This window comes from Lagenorhynchus albirostris, chromosome 10 (genome assembly GCF_949774975.1).
Source record: "Lagenorhynchus albirostris chromosome 10, mLagAlb1.1, whole genome shotgun sequence".
NCBI classification, from domain to species: domain Eukaryota; kingdom Metazoa; phylum Chordata; class Mammalia; order Artiodactyla; family Delphinidae; genus Lagenorhynchus; species Lagenorhynchus albirostris.
The window spans coordinates 82,802,165-82,818,585 of record NC_083104.1 but is presented as its reverse complement, the minus strand read 5'-3'; positions in this window follow the sequence as shown (position 1 = coordinate 82,818,585).

Below are 16,421 nucleotides of genomic sequence, written 5' to 3'. Positions count from 1 at the left end.
CACATAGACATAGAAAACTTATGGTTACCAAAGGGGAGAGGGTGGGGGAGGGGTAAATTAGGAGTTTGGGATTATACACACTACTGTATATAAAGTAGGTAAACAACAAGGTCCTACTGTATAGCACAGGGAAGTATATTCAATATCTTGTAATAAACTATATGGAAAATAAAAACCATAGAATGGCACTGAATCCATAGTTGAAAATCAGAACAGAGGCCATGATGTCAGGATGATCTAAACAAAATGTAGGTTTCAGAGGCTGAAGACCTGAGCATTGGTGTAACCGCATCCGATTGTGTGTAGGCAGGAATGCTGAAGAAGGAGAGTTCTGTAAAGGGAAAACCGGGGGTGAAGCAGTCTCTTCGAATGTTGAAATGAAAGGTGTGTCCTATTGTGACTGTGGACATTGGCAGTGAAGCCAAACGAGTCGAGAAAATTGAGGCAATATGGAGCAAATCAGGGTAACAATAGAATCATTATGAGAAGAAAGGGAAGGATAGCAGTAAAGTTGACATAAAGCCCATGTTGAAAACTACTAAGGAGATTAAATGAGTCCAGGATTCAAGTCATAAGGATAGATAACCAAAGGAGAAATACTTCAAAAAAGTGGATGATGTGAACTCTTTCGTGTTGAAGTCTCGTATTGATGAATTAGTCTAGTGGGTAAAGAGAAGATGGACCCCACCTCATTTCTGTGGGTCTTACCTTGCATTCCTTTCACACCGAACATTTACTGTCCCAATTCTGGCTGAATGGCAGGCAGTCAGGCTTGAATTTTTTCAACAGGCGTGAAATTGTGCACATGCTGAGGTGCAAGTGTAAGCCATGCATAACAGTAACAGATTCACTTACTTCACACTCAGATGCTCAAATATATTCATTATTTCCTTTAATCTGTTATTCCTTGTGAAGTACCAATATATCACTAAGGTGGGTTAGTTTCTGCTTTCAAGCAATGGAATGTCTGGTATCTATAAATACCCACTTACAAGAGTATTAATAGAATGCAGGTTTAAATTCAATGATAAATGAACAGTACAGATACTGACTGCTAATGTGGGCAGGAATTATTTACAGAATAAACTCTTATTTCGCTTTCTTTTCTATCTTGATCTTTAGAGCCCTCTGGCTGTCCCCTACTTGGCAGTTATCAAAGGCTGCACTTAATATCTCCCCTTTCTAAATGTGTTCTTCTCTTCTCTAGGGTTCCATAATTAAATAAGTGACTTCAGTACCTGCCCCCCAGGTAACGCAGATGTCATCTGTGATCCCTTCCTTCTACCAGCCACCTCTAATCTCTCTTGAATCTGTTGTACATCTCCACCCCCTGCCATTACTATCATTTAGATCACAGTTCTGTGATGTTGCCTGGCTGCCCACCACAGCCTCCCTCCACTCCCCCCTACCATTCCCTTCTCCAAATCACATCCACAGTGAGAGTTCTAAAGAGCAAGTCAGCACTGGCCATGCAGAAGGCAGAGACAGTATCTTATAAGGCAGCATAAATAATATTTATAAAGCAGCATAAATGTGGGTCTTGGGACCAGAAAGTCTTTGAATTCCAACTGTATGACCTTGGGCAGATTACCTCTCTGAGCCTGGCCTACACTCTCACATGACCCTCAATGCCACCCCACAGTTGAGAAGAAACAGTGAGCCCAAGGGATATGGTGACTCTAGTCCTAAGACTAGAGCAGAACTGGCCCAGGTGCTCTATACACACCAGTACCTGCTCAGGAAGTGATGGAGTAATAAGCTAGAAGGAACCTGGTTCCCTAAAGCCTGGAATAGAGCCCTGGAAATTGCCTCCCTCCAAAATTTACATGTGAGGACATAAACATATCTTGGTGAAGTCACTGCTACTGGGAGGAGGGAGGGGTTGGGTCTTTGTTACTTCCAGATCTCGCAGAGATGGCTCAGAGCCAAGGCCCAAGGAAATCCTGGTAGCAGAAGTGCTATCTGCAGATTTCCTGGTGTAAAGGACTCTTTCCTAGCAGGCTAGATTCCTGATTTTATGTGAAGCTGTTTTTCTCCACCTTGGTTCCTGTAGCCCTTTTTTGTTCTGGAGGGAACTGGCATGGCCACAACTGGGACTTCTCTTGCTTCTCCAGATAGCAGATAATTCAGTAGCAGGTTCACTCTGCCTGGAGCCTGGGATTCAGCAGGACTCCAATTTAGCATTTTGGCTTCAGAGGTAGTCCTGTTTTTTTAATGACACGTGTGTGTGTGTGTATACACACATAACTGCACACACATATTAATATGGATTAACTAATCCATATTAATTAAGGGGTTAATATACAGACTATAAAGAATTTCTGCCAATCAATAAGGAAAAGTTAAAAAGCCCAAAAAGAAGCTGGACAAAGGATATGAATAAGGAATTCACAAAGGAAGAAATGCAAATGGCCAATAAGCATATAAAAAGATCATAATTCTATTCGTATTTGGAGATTAAAAATAAAAACAACACACCATTACACACCTAAGAGATTGGCAACTATTTAAACGTTTGATTAATATTGGCAAGGATATGGGATGTAAACTGGCAAAGCCAATCTGGAGTTACTTTAGTATCTATTAAAATTTTAAATGCATAAATGATGTCTTTTTTTTTTTTTTTTTTTTGCGGTATGCGGGCCTCTCACTGTTGTGGCCTCTCCTGTTGCGGAGCACAGGCTCCGGACGCGCAAGCTCAGTGGCCACGGCTCACAGGCCCAGCCACTCCGCGGCATGTAGTATCTTCCCGGACCAGGGCATGAGCCCGTGTCCCCTGCATCGGCAGGCGGACTCTCAACCACTGCGCCACCAGGGAAGCCCGATGTGATATTTTAATTTTATCATCCCACTGTCCTTGGTAACTAGAATTCTTGACATGGGAGAAAAGTGTGGTAGGCAGGCTGTAAGATGTCCTCCAATGATCGCAGTTCCCAGTATTCAAAGCCTTATATAATCCCTCACCCCCCTTTAAATAACTTGCTTCTAACCAATAGAATACAGTAATGTTGAGGGGATGTAACCTCTGTGAATAGGCTAAAAATTTTTTTTTAAAAAACTGTGATTTTTGCTTGATAGCTGATGCTCTCCTCTGGGGATTTAGATGAAGCAAGCAATCATGTTTTAAACAAAACGAAATGACAACTTATGGACTGGGAGAAAAATATTTGCAAATGATGTGACCGATAAGGGCTTAATTTCCAAAATATACAAACAGCTCATACAACTGAATAACACAACCACAACAAAAACCCAAACAACCCAATCAAAAAATGGGCCAAAGATCTGAATAGACATATCTCCAAAGAATACAGATAGTCAAAAGGCACATGAAAAAATGCTCATCATCACTAATTACCAGAGAAATACAAATCAAAACTACAGTGAGGTACCATCTCACACCAGTCAGAATGGCCATCGTTAAAAAGTCTACAAATAACAAATGCTGGAGAGGGTGTGGAGAAAAGGGAACCCTCCTACACTGTTAGTGGGAATGTAAATTGGAGCAGTCACTATGGAAAACAGTTGGGAGGTTCCTCAAAAAACTAGAGTTGCCATATGATCCAGCAATCCCACTCCTGGGCATATACCCAAACAAAACTATAATTCAAAAAGATACATGTACCCCTATGTTCATAGTAGCACTACTTACAAGAGCCAAAACATGGAAATAGCTTAAATGTCCATCAACAGATGAATGGAAAAAGAAGATGTGGTGTATATATATACAGTGGAATCTTACTGAGCCATAAAAATGAAATAATGCCATTTGCAGCAACGTGGACCTAGAAATTATCATACTAAGTGTAGTAAGTCAGAAAGAGAAAGACAAATACCATATGATATCACTTATATATGGAATCTAAAATACAACACAAATGAACGTATCTACAAAACAGACACACAGATATACAGAACAGACTTGTGGTTGCGGGAGGAGGGATGGAGGGAAGGATTGGGAGTTTGGGATTAGCAGATGCAGACTATTATGTATAGAACAGATAAACAACAATGTCCTCAAAACTCTGCAACTCAGTTGTGGGGAAAACCTAATCTTGATTGGGAGACAAGATGGCAGAGTAGAAGGACGTGAGCTCACCTCTTACATAAACACCAAAATTACAACTAACTACTGAACAACCATCAACAAAAAAATGCTGGAACCTACAAAAAAGATACCCTACGTCCAAAGATAAAGAAGAAGCCACAACAAGATAGTAGGAGGGGTACAATCATGATAAAATCAAGTCCCACGCATGCCGGTTAGGCGACCCACAAACTGGAAACTAATTATACCACAGAAGTTCTCCCACAGGAGTGAAACCTCTGAGCCTCACATCAGGCTCCCCAGCCTGGGGGTCTGGCAATGGGAGGAGGAGCCCCCAGAGAATCTGGCTTTGAAAGCCAGTGGGGTTTGATCACAGGAATTCCACAGGACTGGGGAAAACAGAAAGTCCACTCTTAGAGGGCACACACAGGGTCTTGTGTGCACCAGGATCCAGGGGAAAAAGCGGTGACCTCATAAAAGACTGGGCCAGACTTAACCTGCTAGTATTGGAGGGTCTCCTGAAGAGGCAGGGGGTAGCTGTGGCTCACTGCAGGGACAGGGACACTGGTGGCAGCAGTTCTAGGGAGTACTCATTGGTATGAGCCCACCTGGAGGGCACCATCTTCTCACCAAGATGTGGCCCCACCCAACAGCCTGTAGGCTCCAGTGATGGGATGCCTCAGGCCAGACAACCAACAGGGCGAGAACACAACCCCACCCATCAGTAGACGGGCTGCTTAAAGTCTTCCTGAGCACACAGATTCCTGATAAACACACTCCCTGGCAGGGCCCTGCCCACCAGAGGTACAAGACCCAGCTCCACATACCAGTGGGCAGGAACCAGTCCCTCCCACCAGGAAGCCTGCACAAGCCTCTTAGACAGCCTCATCCACCAGGGAGCAGAGAGCAGAAGCAAGAAGAACTACAATCCTGCAGAATGGAAATCACAATCACAGAAAGTTAGACAAAATGAGATGGCAGAGGAATATGTCCCAGATGAAGGACCAAGATAAAAACCCAAGAAGAAAAACTAAGTGAATTGGAGATAGGCAATCTACCTGAAAAAGAATTCAGAATAATGAGAGTAAAGATGATCCAAGATCTCAAAACAGAATGGAGGCACAGATCAAGAAGATACAAGAAATGTTTAACAAAGACCTATAAGAACTAAAGAATGAACAAACAAAGGTGAACAATACAATAACTGAAATGAAAAATACACTAGAAGGAATCAATAGCAGGATAACTGAGGCAGAAGAACAGATAAGTGAGCTGGAAGACAATGGTGGAAATCACTTCCATGGAACAGAATAAAGAAAAAGGAATGAAAAGAAATAAGAACAGTATAAGAGAACTCTGGGACAACATTAAATGTGCCAACACTCACATTACAGGGGTCCCAGAGGAAGAAGAGAGAGAGAAAGGATCTGAGAAAATATTTGAAGAGATAATAGCTGAAAACTTCCTCAACATGGAAAAGGAAACAGTCACCCAAGTCCAGGAAGTGCAGAGAGTCCCAGGCAGGATAAACCCAAGGAGGAACATGCTGAGACACATAGTAATCAAATTGAGAAAAATTAAAGACTAAGAAAAAAAATTAAAAGCAATGAGGGAAAAGCAACAAATAACACACAAGGGAACTCCCATAAGGTTATCAGCTGATTTCTCAGAAGTATCTCTGCAGGCCAGAAGGGAATGGCACAATATATTTAAAGTGATGAAAGGGAAGAAGAACCTACAACCAAGAATACTGTACCCAGCAAGGCTCTAATTCAGATTTGACAGAGAAATCAAAAGATTTACAGACAAGCAAAAGCTAAGAGAATTCAGCACCACCAGACCAGGTTTGCAGCAAATGCTAAAGGAACTTCTCTAGGCAGAAAAGAAAAGGCCACCACTAGAAACAAGAAAATTATGAATAGAAAAGCTCACTGGTAAAGGCAAACATACAGTAAAGGTGGAAATCATCTGCACACAAATATGACATCAAAACCAGCATCTGTGAGAAGAGGAGAGCACAAATGCAGGATATTAGAAATGCATTTGAAATTAAAAGACCAGCAACTTAAAACAACCTTGTTTATATATAGTCTGCTATACCAAAACCTCATTGTAACCATGAACAAAAATCTACTATAGATACACACACAAAAAAGAAAAAGGAATCCAAACACAACACTAAAGTTAGTCATCAAATCACAAGAGAAGAGAACAAGAGAGGAAGGGAAAAAAAAAACACCTATAAAAGCAAATCCAAAATGGCCATACAAACATATATATTGATAATTACCTTAAATGCAAGCGGATTAAATGCTCCAACCAAAAGAAACAGACTCACTGAATGGATTAAAAAAACAAGACCCATATATATGTTCTGTATAAGAGACCCACTTCAGATCTAGCAATACATACAGACTGAAAGTGGGCAGATGGAAAAAGGAATTCCATACAAATGGAAATCAAAAGAAAGCTGGAGTAACAATACTCATATCAGACAAAACAGACTTCTTTTTTTTGGCCGCACCATGCAGCATGCGGGATCTTAGATGCCCAACCAGGGATTAAACCCATGACCCCTGCAATGGAAGTGTGGAGTTTTAACCATTGGACCTCCAGGGAAGTCCCCAAAATAGACTTTAAAATAAAGACTGTTACAAGAGACAAAGAAGGACACTACATAATGATCAAGGGAGCAATCCAAGAAGAAGATGTAACAATTGTAAATATATATGCACCCAACATAGAAGCACCTCAATAGATAAGGCAAATACCAACAGCCATAAAAGGAGAAATAGACAGAAACACAATAACAGTGGGGAGTTTAACACCCCACTTTCATCATGGACAGATCATCCAGACAGAAAATCAATAAGGAAACACAGGCCTTAAATAACACATTAGATCAGATGGACTTAATTGATATTTATAGAGCATTCCATCCAAAAGTAGCAGAATACACGTTCTTCTCCAGTGCACCTAAACATTCTCCAGGATTGATCACATGCTGGGCCACAAAGAGAGCCTCAGTAAATTTAAGAAAATTGAAATCATATCAAGCAACTTTTCTGACTACAATGTAATGAGACTAGAAATCAACTATAGGAAAATAACTAAAAAACACAAACATGTGGGGGCTAAACAATATGTTACTAACCAACCAATGGATCACTGAAGAAATCAAAGAGGAAATAAAAACATACCTAGAGACAAATGAAAATGAAAGCATGATGATCCAAAACCTTCTGGATGCAGCAAAAGCAGTTCTAAAAGGGAAATATATAGCAATACAATCTTACCTCAAGAAACAAGACAAATCTCAAATAAATAACCTAAACTTACACCTAAAGGAACTAGAGAAAGAACAACAAACAAACCCCAAAGTTAGTAGAAGGAAAGAAACCATAAAGCTTAGAGCAGAAATAAATGAAATAGAGATGAAGAAAACAACACAAAAGATCAATGAAACTAAAAGCTGGTTCTTTGAAAAGATAAACAAAATGGATAAACCTTTATCCAGACTCAACAAGAAAAAGAGAGAGAGGGCTCAACTCAATAAAATTAGAAATGAAAAAGGAGAAGTTACAACAACGGACACCAGAGGAATACAAAGGATCACGAGAGACTACTACAAGCAACTGTATGCTGATAAAATGGAAAACGTAGAAGAAATGAACAATTTTTTAGAAAGGTACAATCTCCCAAGACTGAACCAGGAAAAAACAGAAAATATGAAGAGAAGAAATAGAAAATATGAACAGACCAATCACAAGTACTGAAGTTGAAAATATGATTTAAAAACTCCTAACAGGGGTTTCCCTGGTGGTGCAGTGGTTGGGGTTCCACCTGCCAATGCAGGGGACACAGGTTCGAGCCCTGGTCCAGGAAGATCCCACAGGCCATGGAGCAACTAAGCCCATGCACCACAACTACTGAGCTTGCACTCTAGAGCCCACGAGCCACAACTGCTGAGCCCACATGCTACAACTACTGAAGCCTGCGCACCTAGACCCCATGCTCCACAACAAGAGAAGCCACCGCAACTAGAAGCCTGTGCACTGCAAGGAAGAGTAGCCCTGCTCACTGCAACTAGAGAAAGCCCATGCACAACAACGAAGACCCAATGCAGCCAAAAATAAATTAAAAAAAAAACTCCTAACAAACAGAAGTCCAGGACCAGATGTCTTCACAGGTGAATCCTATCAAACATTTAGAGAAGAGTTAACACCTATCCTTCTGAAACTACTCCCAAAAAGTGCAGAGGAAGGAACACTCCCAAACTCATTCTATGAGGCCACCATCACCCTGATATCAAAACCAGAAAAGGACACCAAAGGAAGGAAGGAAGGAAAAAAAGAAAATTACAGGCTAATATCACTGATGAACATAGATGCAAAAATGCTCAACAAAATACTAGCAAACTGAATCCAACAATACTTTAAATGGATCATACGCCATGATCAACTGGGATATATCCTAGGGATGCAAGGATTTTTCAGTATCTGCAAATCAATCAGTGTGATACACCACATCAACAAATTGAAGAATAAAAACTATATGATCATTCAATAGATGCAGAAAAAGCTTTTGACAAAATTCAACATCCAATTATGATAAAAACTCTCCAGAAAGTGGGCATACAGTGAACATACCTCAACATAATTAAGGCCATAAATGATAAACCTACAGCTAACATCATACTCAACAGTGAAAAGGTGAAGGCATTTCCTTTAAGATCAGGAAAAAGACAAGGATGTCCACTCTCAATGCTATTATGCAACATAGTTTTGGCAGTCCTAGCCATGGCAGAGAAGAAAAAGAAATAAAGGGAATTCCAATTTGGAAAAGAATAAGTAAAACTGTCACTATTTGGGACTTCCCTGGTGGTCCCATGGTTAAGAATCCGCCTTCCAATGCAGGAGACGCAGGTTCAATCCCTGATCAGGGAACTAAGATCCCACATGCTGCGGGGCAACTAAGCTCACGTGCTGTAGAGCCCACATGCCACAATTAGTGAGCCCATACACTGCAACTACTGAGCCCGCACGCTCTGAAGCCCGCATGCCACAACTAGAGAGAAGCCCACATGCTGCAACTAGAGAGCCCATGCACCACAACTACTTAGCCTGTGCACCACAACCAGAGAGAAGCCTGCGCACTGCAACTAGAGAAGCCTACGCACCACAACAATAGATCCCGCATACTGCAACAAAGATCCCGTATGCTGCAACAAAGATCCCACATGCCACAACTAGACCCGACGCAGCCAAATAATAATAAAATTAAAAAGAAAAAACAAAAACTGTCACTGTTTGCAGATGACATGATACTATACATGGAAAACCCTAAAGATGCTACCAGAAAACTGCTAGAGCTCATCAATGAATTCAGTAAAGTTGCAGGATACAAAATTAATACACAGAAATCTGTCACATTTCTATACAATAACAATGAAAGTTCAGAAACAAATTAAAGAAACAATCCCATTTGCCATCGCATCAAAAAGAATAAAATACCTAGGAATAAACCTCCCTGAGGCAAAAGACCTGTACTCTGAAAACTATAAGACGCTGATGAAAGAAATGGAAGATGACACAAATAGATGGAAAGATATACCATGTTCTTAGATTGGAAGAATCAGTATTATCGAAATGACTTTACTATCCAAGGCAATCTACAGATTCAGTGCAATCCCTATCAAATTATCAATGGCATTTTTCACAAAACTAGAACAAAAAAATCTTAAAATTTGTATGGAGACACAAAAGACCCCGAATAGCCAAAGCAATATTGAGAAAGAAAAATGGAGCTGGAGGAATCAAGCTCCCGGACTTCAGACTACACTAAAAAGCTACAGTCATCAAAACAGTATGGTACTGGCACAAAAACAGAAATATAGATCACTGGAACAGGACAGAAAGCCCAGAAATAAACCCATGCACCTATGGTCAATTAATCTATGACAAAGGAGGCAAGACTATACAATGGAGAAAAGTCAGTCTCTTCAATAAATGGCTCTGGGAAAACTGGACAGCTATATGTAAAAAAATAAAATTAGAACATTCTTAAACACCATAGACAAAAATAAACTCAAAATGGGTTAAAGACCTAAATGTAAGACTGGATACTGTAAAACTCTTAGAGGAAAACATAAGCAGAGCACTCTTTCATATAAATCAAAGCAATATCTTTTTTGATCCATCTCCTAGAGTAATGGAAATAAAACCAAAAATAAACAAATGGGACCTAATTAAACTCAAAAGCTTGTGTATAGCAAAGGAAATCATAAACAAAATGAAATGACAACCTACAGAATGGGAGAAAATATTTGCAAACAGTGTGACAGACAAGGGATTAATCTCTAAAATTTACAAACAGCTCATGTGCCTCAATATGAAAAAATAAACAACAACCCAATCAAAAAATGGCAAAAGACCTAAATAGACATTTCTTCAAAGAAGACATACAGATGGCCAAGGGGTACCTGAAAAGATGCTCAACATCGCTAATTATTAGAGAAATGCAAATCAAAACTACAATGAGGGAATTCCCTGGTGGTCCAGTGGTTAGGACTCCACGCTGTCACTGCTGAGGGCCCAGGTCCATCCCTGGTTGGGGAACTAAGATCCTGCAGGCTGCACGGCAAAACAAAACAAAATAAACAAAAAACTACAATGAGAGGGACTTCCCTTTGATCCAGTGTCTGGGACTCCATGCTCCCAATGCAGGGGGCCAGGGTTCGATCGCTGGTCAGGGAACTAGATCCCACATGCTGCAACTAAGAGTTTGCATGCTGCAGCTAAAGATCCCACATGCCGCAACTAAAAAAGATCCCATGTACCGCAACTAAGACCCAGCATAGCCAAATAAATAAATAAATATTTTTTTAAAAAAAGAAACTACAATGAGGGAATTCCCTGGTGGTCCAGTGGTTAGGACCCCGTGCTTCCAATGCTGGGGGCCCGGGTTCCATCCCTGGTTGGGGAACTAAGATCCTGCAAGCTGCACAGCATGGCCAGAAAAAAAACCCAAAAAACTATGAGATATCACCTCACACCAGTCAGAATGGCCATCATCAAAAAGTCTACAAACAATAAATGCTGGAGAGGGTGTGGAGAAAAGGGAACCCTCCTATGCTGTTGGTGGGAATGTAAATTGGTACAGCTACTGTGGAGAACAGTATGGAGGTTCCTTAAGAAACTAAAAATAGAACTATCATATGATCCTGCAATCCCAATCCTGGGCATATATCTGGAGAAAAACATGGTTCAAAAGGATACATGCACCCCAGTGTTCATTGCAGCACTATTTACAATAGTCAGGTCATGGAAACAACCTAAATGTCCATCAACAGATGAATGGATAAACAAGATGTGGTACATATATACAATGGAATATTACTCAGCTATTAAAGAGAATGAAATAATGCCATTTGCAGCAACATGGATAGACTTGTAGATTATCATACTAAGTGAAGTAAGTCAGAGAAAAACAAACATCATATGATATCACTGATATGCAGAATCTAAAAAAAAATTGATACAAATGAACTTATTTATAAAACGGAAATAGAGTCACAGACTTAGAGAATGAACTTATGGTTACCGGGGGGATGGGTGGGGGGGAAGGATAGACTGGGAGTTTAGAGATATACATGTACACACTGTTATATTTAAAATAGATAACCAACAAGGACCTACCATATAGCAAAAGGAACTCTGCTCAATACTCTGTAATAAACTAAATGGGAAAAGAATTTGAAAAAGAATAGATACATGTATATGTATAACTGAATCACTTTGCTGTACACCTAAAACCAACACAACATTGTTAATCAACTATACTCCAATATAAAATAAAAATTTTTTTAAAAATCCATAGGAAACTGAAATCTAAAAATAAATAAATAAAAATAAAACAATAAACAACAACAACCCAGAAACAAAGTCCTATTTATAGCACAGGGAACTATATTCAATATCCTCTGATAAACCATAATGGAAAAGAATATGAAAAAGAATATATATATATAACCGAATCACTTTGCTGTACAGCAAAAATTAACACATTATAAATCAACTATATTTCAATAAAAATTTTAAAGTATATAAAGGCAGCCATGTTAAAGAGGCCTACGTGGCCCTCTTGTCAACAGCCAGCAAGTAACTGAGTAAATAAGGCCCTCAGTCCAAGAACCCTCAAGGAACAGAATCCTGTCAACAACCACGTGAACTTGGAAGCAGATCCTTCCCCAGTCAAGCCTTCTGATGAGACACTAGCCCTGTTTAACACCTTGATTTCAGTCTTGAGAGACTCTGAAGCAGAGGACCCAGTTGAGCCATACCTGGATTCCTGACACATGAAAACTATGAGATAATGTGTGTTGTTTTAAACTACTAAGTTTTGAAATAGAAATAACTAACACAAAAGGAGATACAAATGTAAGAGAAGTAAACACCCTATAGTCCTGAATTTTAATTGGAAGTATCAATAAAATATAGATGCCCTAGGTCTTTCTACTAAAAAGGCTTAGAAACAGTGAACATCCCCTGGCATCCAATTTGTGGTCTTGAAATTCTGTTTCCCCAAGAAGAAACCAAGGCTCCTTGGAGAAATGGCTGAATACAGATCTGAGGCAGGAATTATATGACATAAGCCTGAAACATCTTGTCACCATAAAGCAAGGAAGTTCCTGACTATGAGGGTCTAATGTCAGAAGCCAACTTGAAGAACTTCCCACTTGAAGATGGGAAAATTTGAGCATCAGTAAAGATAATGACAGCAGTGGATTGAAACACTTTAAGGATGTTTACATCCATGAATTCATAATTACTCTTATTTTAAAAAACTGGATTGGTCACCAACTAACTATTCTGAAAACTGGTAAATAAAAGGAAACAATCAAGGATTTATCCTGCCTTTTCCATGTGAATTATAACACTTGGTAATCAAATAGATGATAAGAAAAAGTTTCTTTTAATAAATGTATTCTTCTAGGGAATTCCCTGACGGTCCAGTGGTTAGGACTCCATGCTTTCCCTGCCAAGGTCCCGGGTTCGATCACTGGTCAGGGAACTGAAAACTCCCGCAAGCCAGGCCGTGCAGCCAAAAAAAAAGTATTCTTCGAGTGAATAAAGAAGGAATGATATAATTAGAATATTGTGATTTTGCCACCAATTATGAATTAGTGGATAGAGACACTATTCATCAGTGGCTGCTAACATCACAAAGAGAAACCAGACATTCTTTCTTGATGGAAGAAAGTGACACCAGGATTAAGTGGTCTTGCCAGAAAGGCTGAACCTGAATACGTTCAAGCCTCCAGACTGAACTACCAACTCCCAGGAAGTAGAAACAGAGAAAGATGTGAAAGTACACTACAGGGAAGCATTTGTCAAAATGCATACTGGGGGGCAACTACAGGATAAACAACCCCCACGCCCAGGAAATACAATGCAATGGGAAGAAAGAAATGGAGCAGAAATCCAATTAAAAGAGACAAGAGGGACTTCCCTGGTGGCGCAGTGGTTAAGAATCCGCCTGCCAATGCAGGGGACACAGGTTCGAGCCCTGATCCGGGAAGATCCCACATGCCGTGAAGCAACTAAGCCTGCGAGCCACAACTACCGAGCCCACGCGCCGCAACTAGTGAAGCCTGCGCGTCTAGAGCCCGTGCTCCACAACAAGAGAAGCCACCGCAATAAGCCCACTCACCGCAACAAAGAGTAGCCCCGCCCGCCGCAGCTAGAGAAAGCCCGCTGGTAGCAACCAAGACCCAACGCAGCCAAAAACAAAAAAATAGACAAGACCTACCAAACACATTTTGTAGACATAATGGGGAACCTGATTCAACTAAACATTTATATATATATGATATATATAACTAAACATATATATACGATAATAAAAATTGGAATGTAAGCACTTACTGGATATGTAATGACATAAGGAATAACTATTAAGCTTTTATGAGATAAAGGTATTATGCCTATGTTTTAAAAAGTATTTGTTAGAGATACATACTGGAATATTTACAGGTAAAACAGTATATGTTTTTGCTTCAAAATAACAAGGGAAGGGAGTGGGTGGATGGGGACACACATGATACAAGACTGGTCAAGAGCTGCTAACTGTTGAAGGTGGGTGAGCATGTAAGGGTTCATTATATTATTCTTTCAGTCTTTGTCAACGTTTTAAATTCTTTGTAATTAAAAAAAAAAAGCTTTTAAAACATGTGCATATGCTATGGTTCTGTGCTTAACACTTGTGCTCAAGGAGGCAAGTGCACGACCTGGCACTGCAGTGTTGTTTCTAATAGTGAAAACAGGACACAACCTCAATGTCTATCAGTAGAACTGCTAAAGAAACGGGGCTCTCAATTCTAACTAGGGTAGCAGTTAAAACGGAATCCAGTACAGCCTTGACAGCACTGATGTAATACTTTATAGCTTCTTACTGAAATGGGGTCAAGAGCACAAAGGGGGCCTTCAAGCTGTGTGACCTTGAGCGAGTGACTTAACCTCTCCGTGCCTCAGTTTCACCCTCTTTAACATGGAGTTGATAATAATCATATAGATTTTTTTTGGCCACGCCCCTCGGTTTGCGGGATTTTAGTTTCCCGACTAGGGATTGAACCCAGGCCCTCGGCAGTGAAAGTGCGGAGTCCTAACCACTGGACCGCCAGGGAATTCCCGTATACAGACCATTTTTTGACGATTAAATGAGTTACTACCTGTTAAGCGATTAGAACAGTGCCAGGCTCGTGGTAAGCGCTACAGAAGTGTCTATTAGTAGTCGTGGTATATCTATTCCTGGAAGGCCGGCCTTCGTTCTTGGCGCAACCCGCACTGCGCGCCCTCTTTCCTGGATTTTAACCTGGAGCCCGATGCACCGCCCCCGCCCGTCCCGCTCGCCCAGGTACTCACCTGAACCCGCCGACCCGCGACCGAGACTCTTGAAACGCCGGTGGGGCCTTGGGACTTGGGCCGAAGGAGCACCGCGGACCCTCTCTCCGCTCCGCTAGGCTGACACTTCCGCTGTCTCTTTAGGCCGCTCGGAAGCTGTTTCATGTTGTCGGCCTCCATGCTTTGGGCCCATCCAGTGCAAAGAGGCCAATAGGAAACTGTCCCCCTTGCCCCGCTGCCCCCAAATCCTGGGACCTCCTGTTCCTGTTCCATACAAGCCTGGCTCTTCCCTTCCATTTCCTAGCCCCACCCCATCCTGCCCCCGACTTGCCCCACAAGTGAATTTCATTTGGCGATCTGAGGAGCAGCACCGAGAGACCCAGAGAAAGGGTCGCCTGCATTGCCTTACCCCTGAGAGCTCCACACACCCGCCTGGCCTTCTTGTCTTTCCACTTGGGCACAGAGAGGTGAAGTAACTCGTCCACAGCAACACTAGTGGACAGGGACAAACCACAGCAGCGCCCTGCTACCAAGACACTCAATCTCCCACCCCGCGGCTTTCCCCGCCCTTCCTTCCCATCAGGCTCTAGCTGCCTGCGGAGTGCCTGCACCTGGCCACCCTCACTCCCCGTGTCTCCCACCCCACATTAACATCACCTGACCTCCAGGAGTCTCTCCATTTCTTCCTCTTGTGCACCAACAGGGTATGTGCACCACCCCCTCTCCCAATACTTTCAGGACACAGCTAGTCACACAAAATAATTACTTGACAACTAGTTATGTGGCAACACCTATGTTTTCTAGATAAGGAAGAATAATAACTTTCCAGGTAGGGAAACAAAGTTTCTGGATGCTTAATAGGAAAGAGCACTAGACAGAGAGTCAGTCTCAAATACAGACAACTGTCACCTCCCAGGCATGCGACGTTGGGCAATCACTTCATGTCACCAAGCTCAGTTTACTCAACTGTAAGTGTGAATGGTAAATACCCACGCCTTGCTCTTCTCTGGGTGATTGTGAGGAGCATCTGAGAAACACCATGGGAAAGCTCTTTAGTCTATACCTTGAGGCCTTTTCACCAGCTGGTCCCACTTCCTGGATTACCCTCCCAGGTAGCACTGAGCTGACTCCCTCATCTGCTCTGTATCTTAGCTCAAATGCCTCTTAACGAAGCCGCCCCTGACCACCCTAGATAATGAAACCTCACTCCTTTAACCTGCTCCACTTTCTTCTGTTTCCAAAGCACTGTATCACCTATATATTACACTATATCGTTTATGTATTATACTTATTGTTTTTCTCAGGCAGGGTTCTCTGCTGTGTCCCAAATCCCTGCCGAGTGGCTGAGTGCCCTGTTCACTGCCTGAACTTCCCTTCTTCTCTAGGTGCTCCGCTGATCACAGGCACTGAAAATCCTTCATGACACTGTCAATGAGGCTGAATGGAAGGGAGTGGTATCAGCGCCTATAACA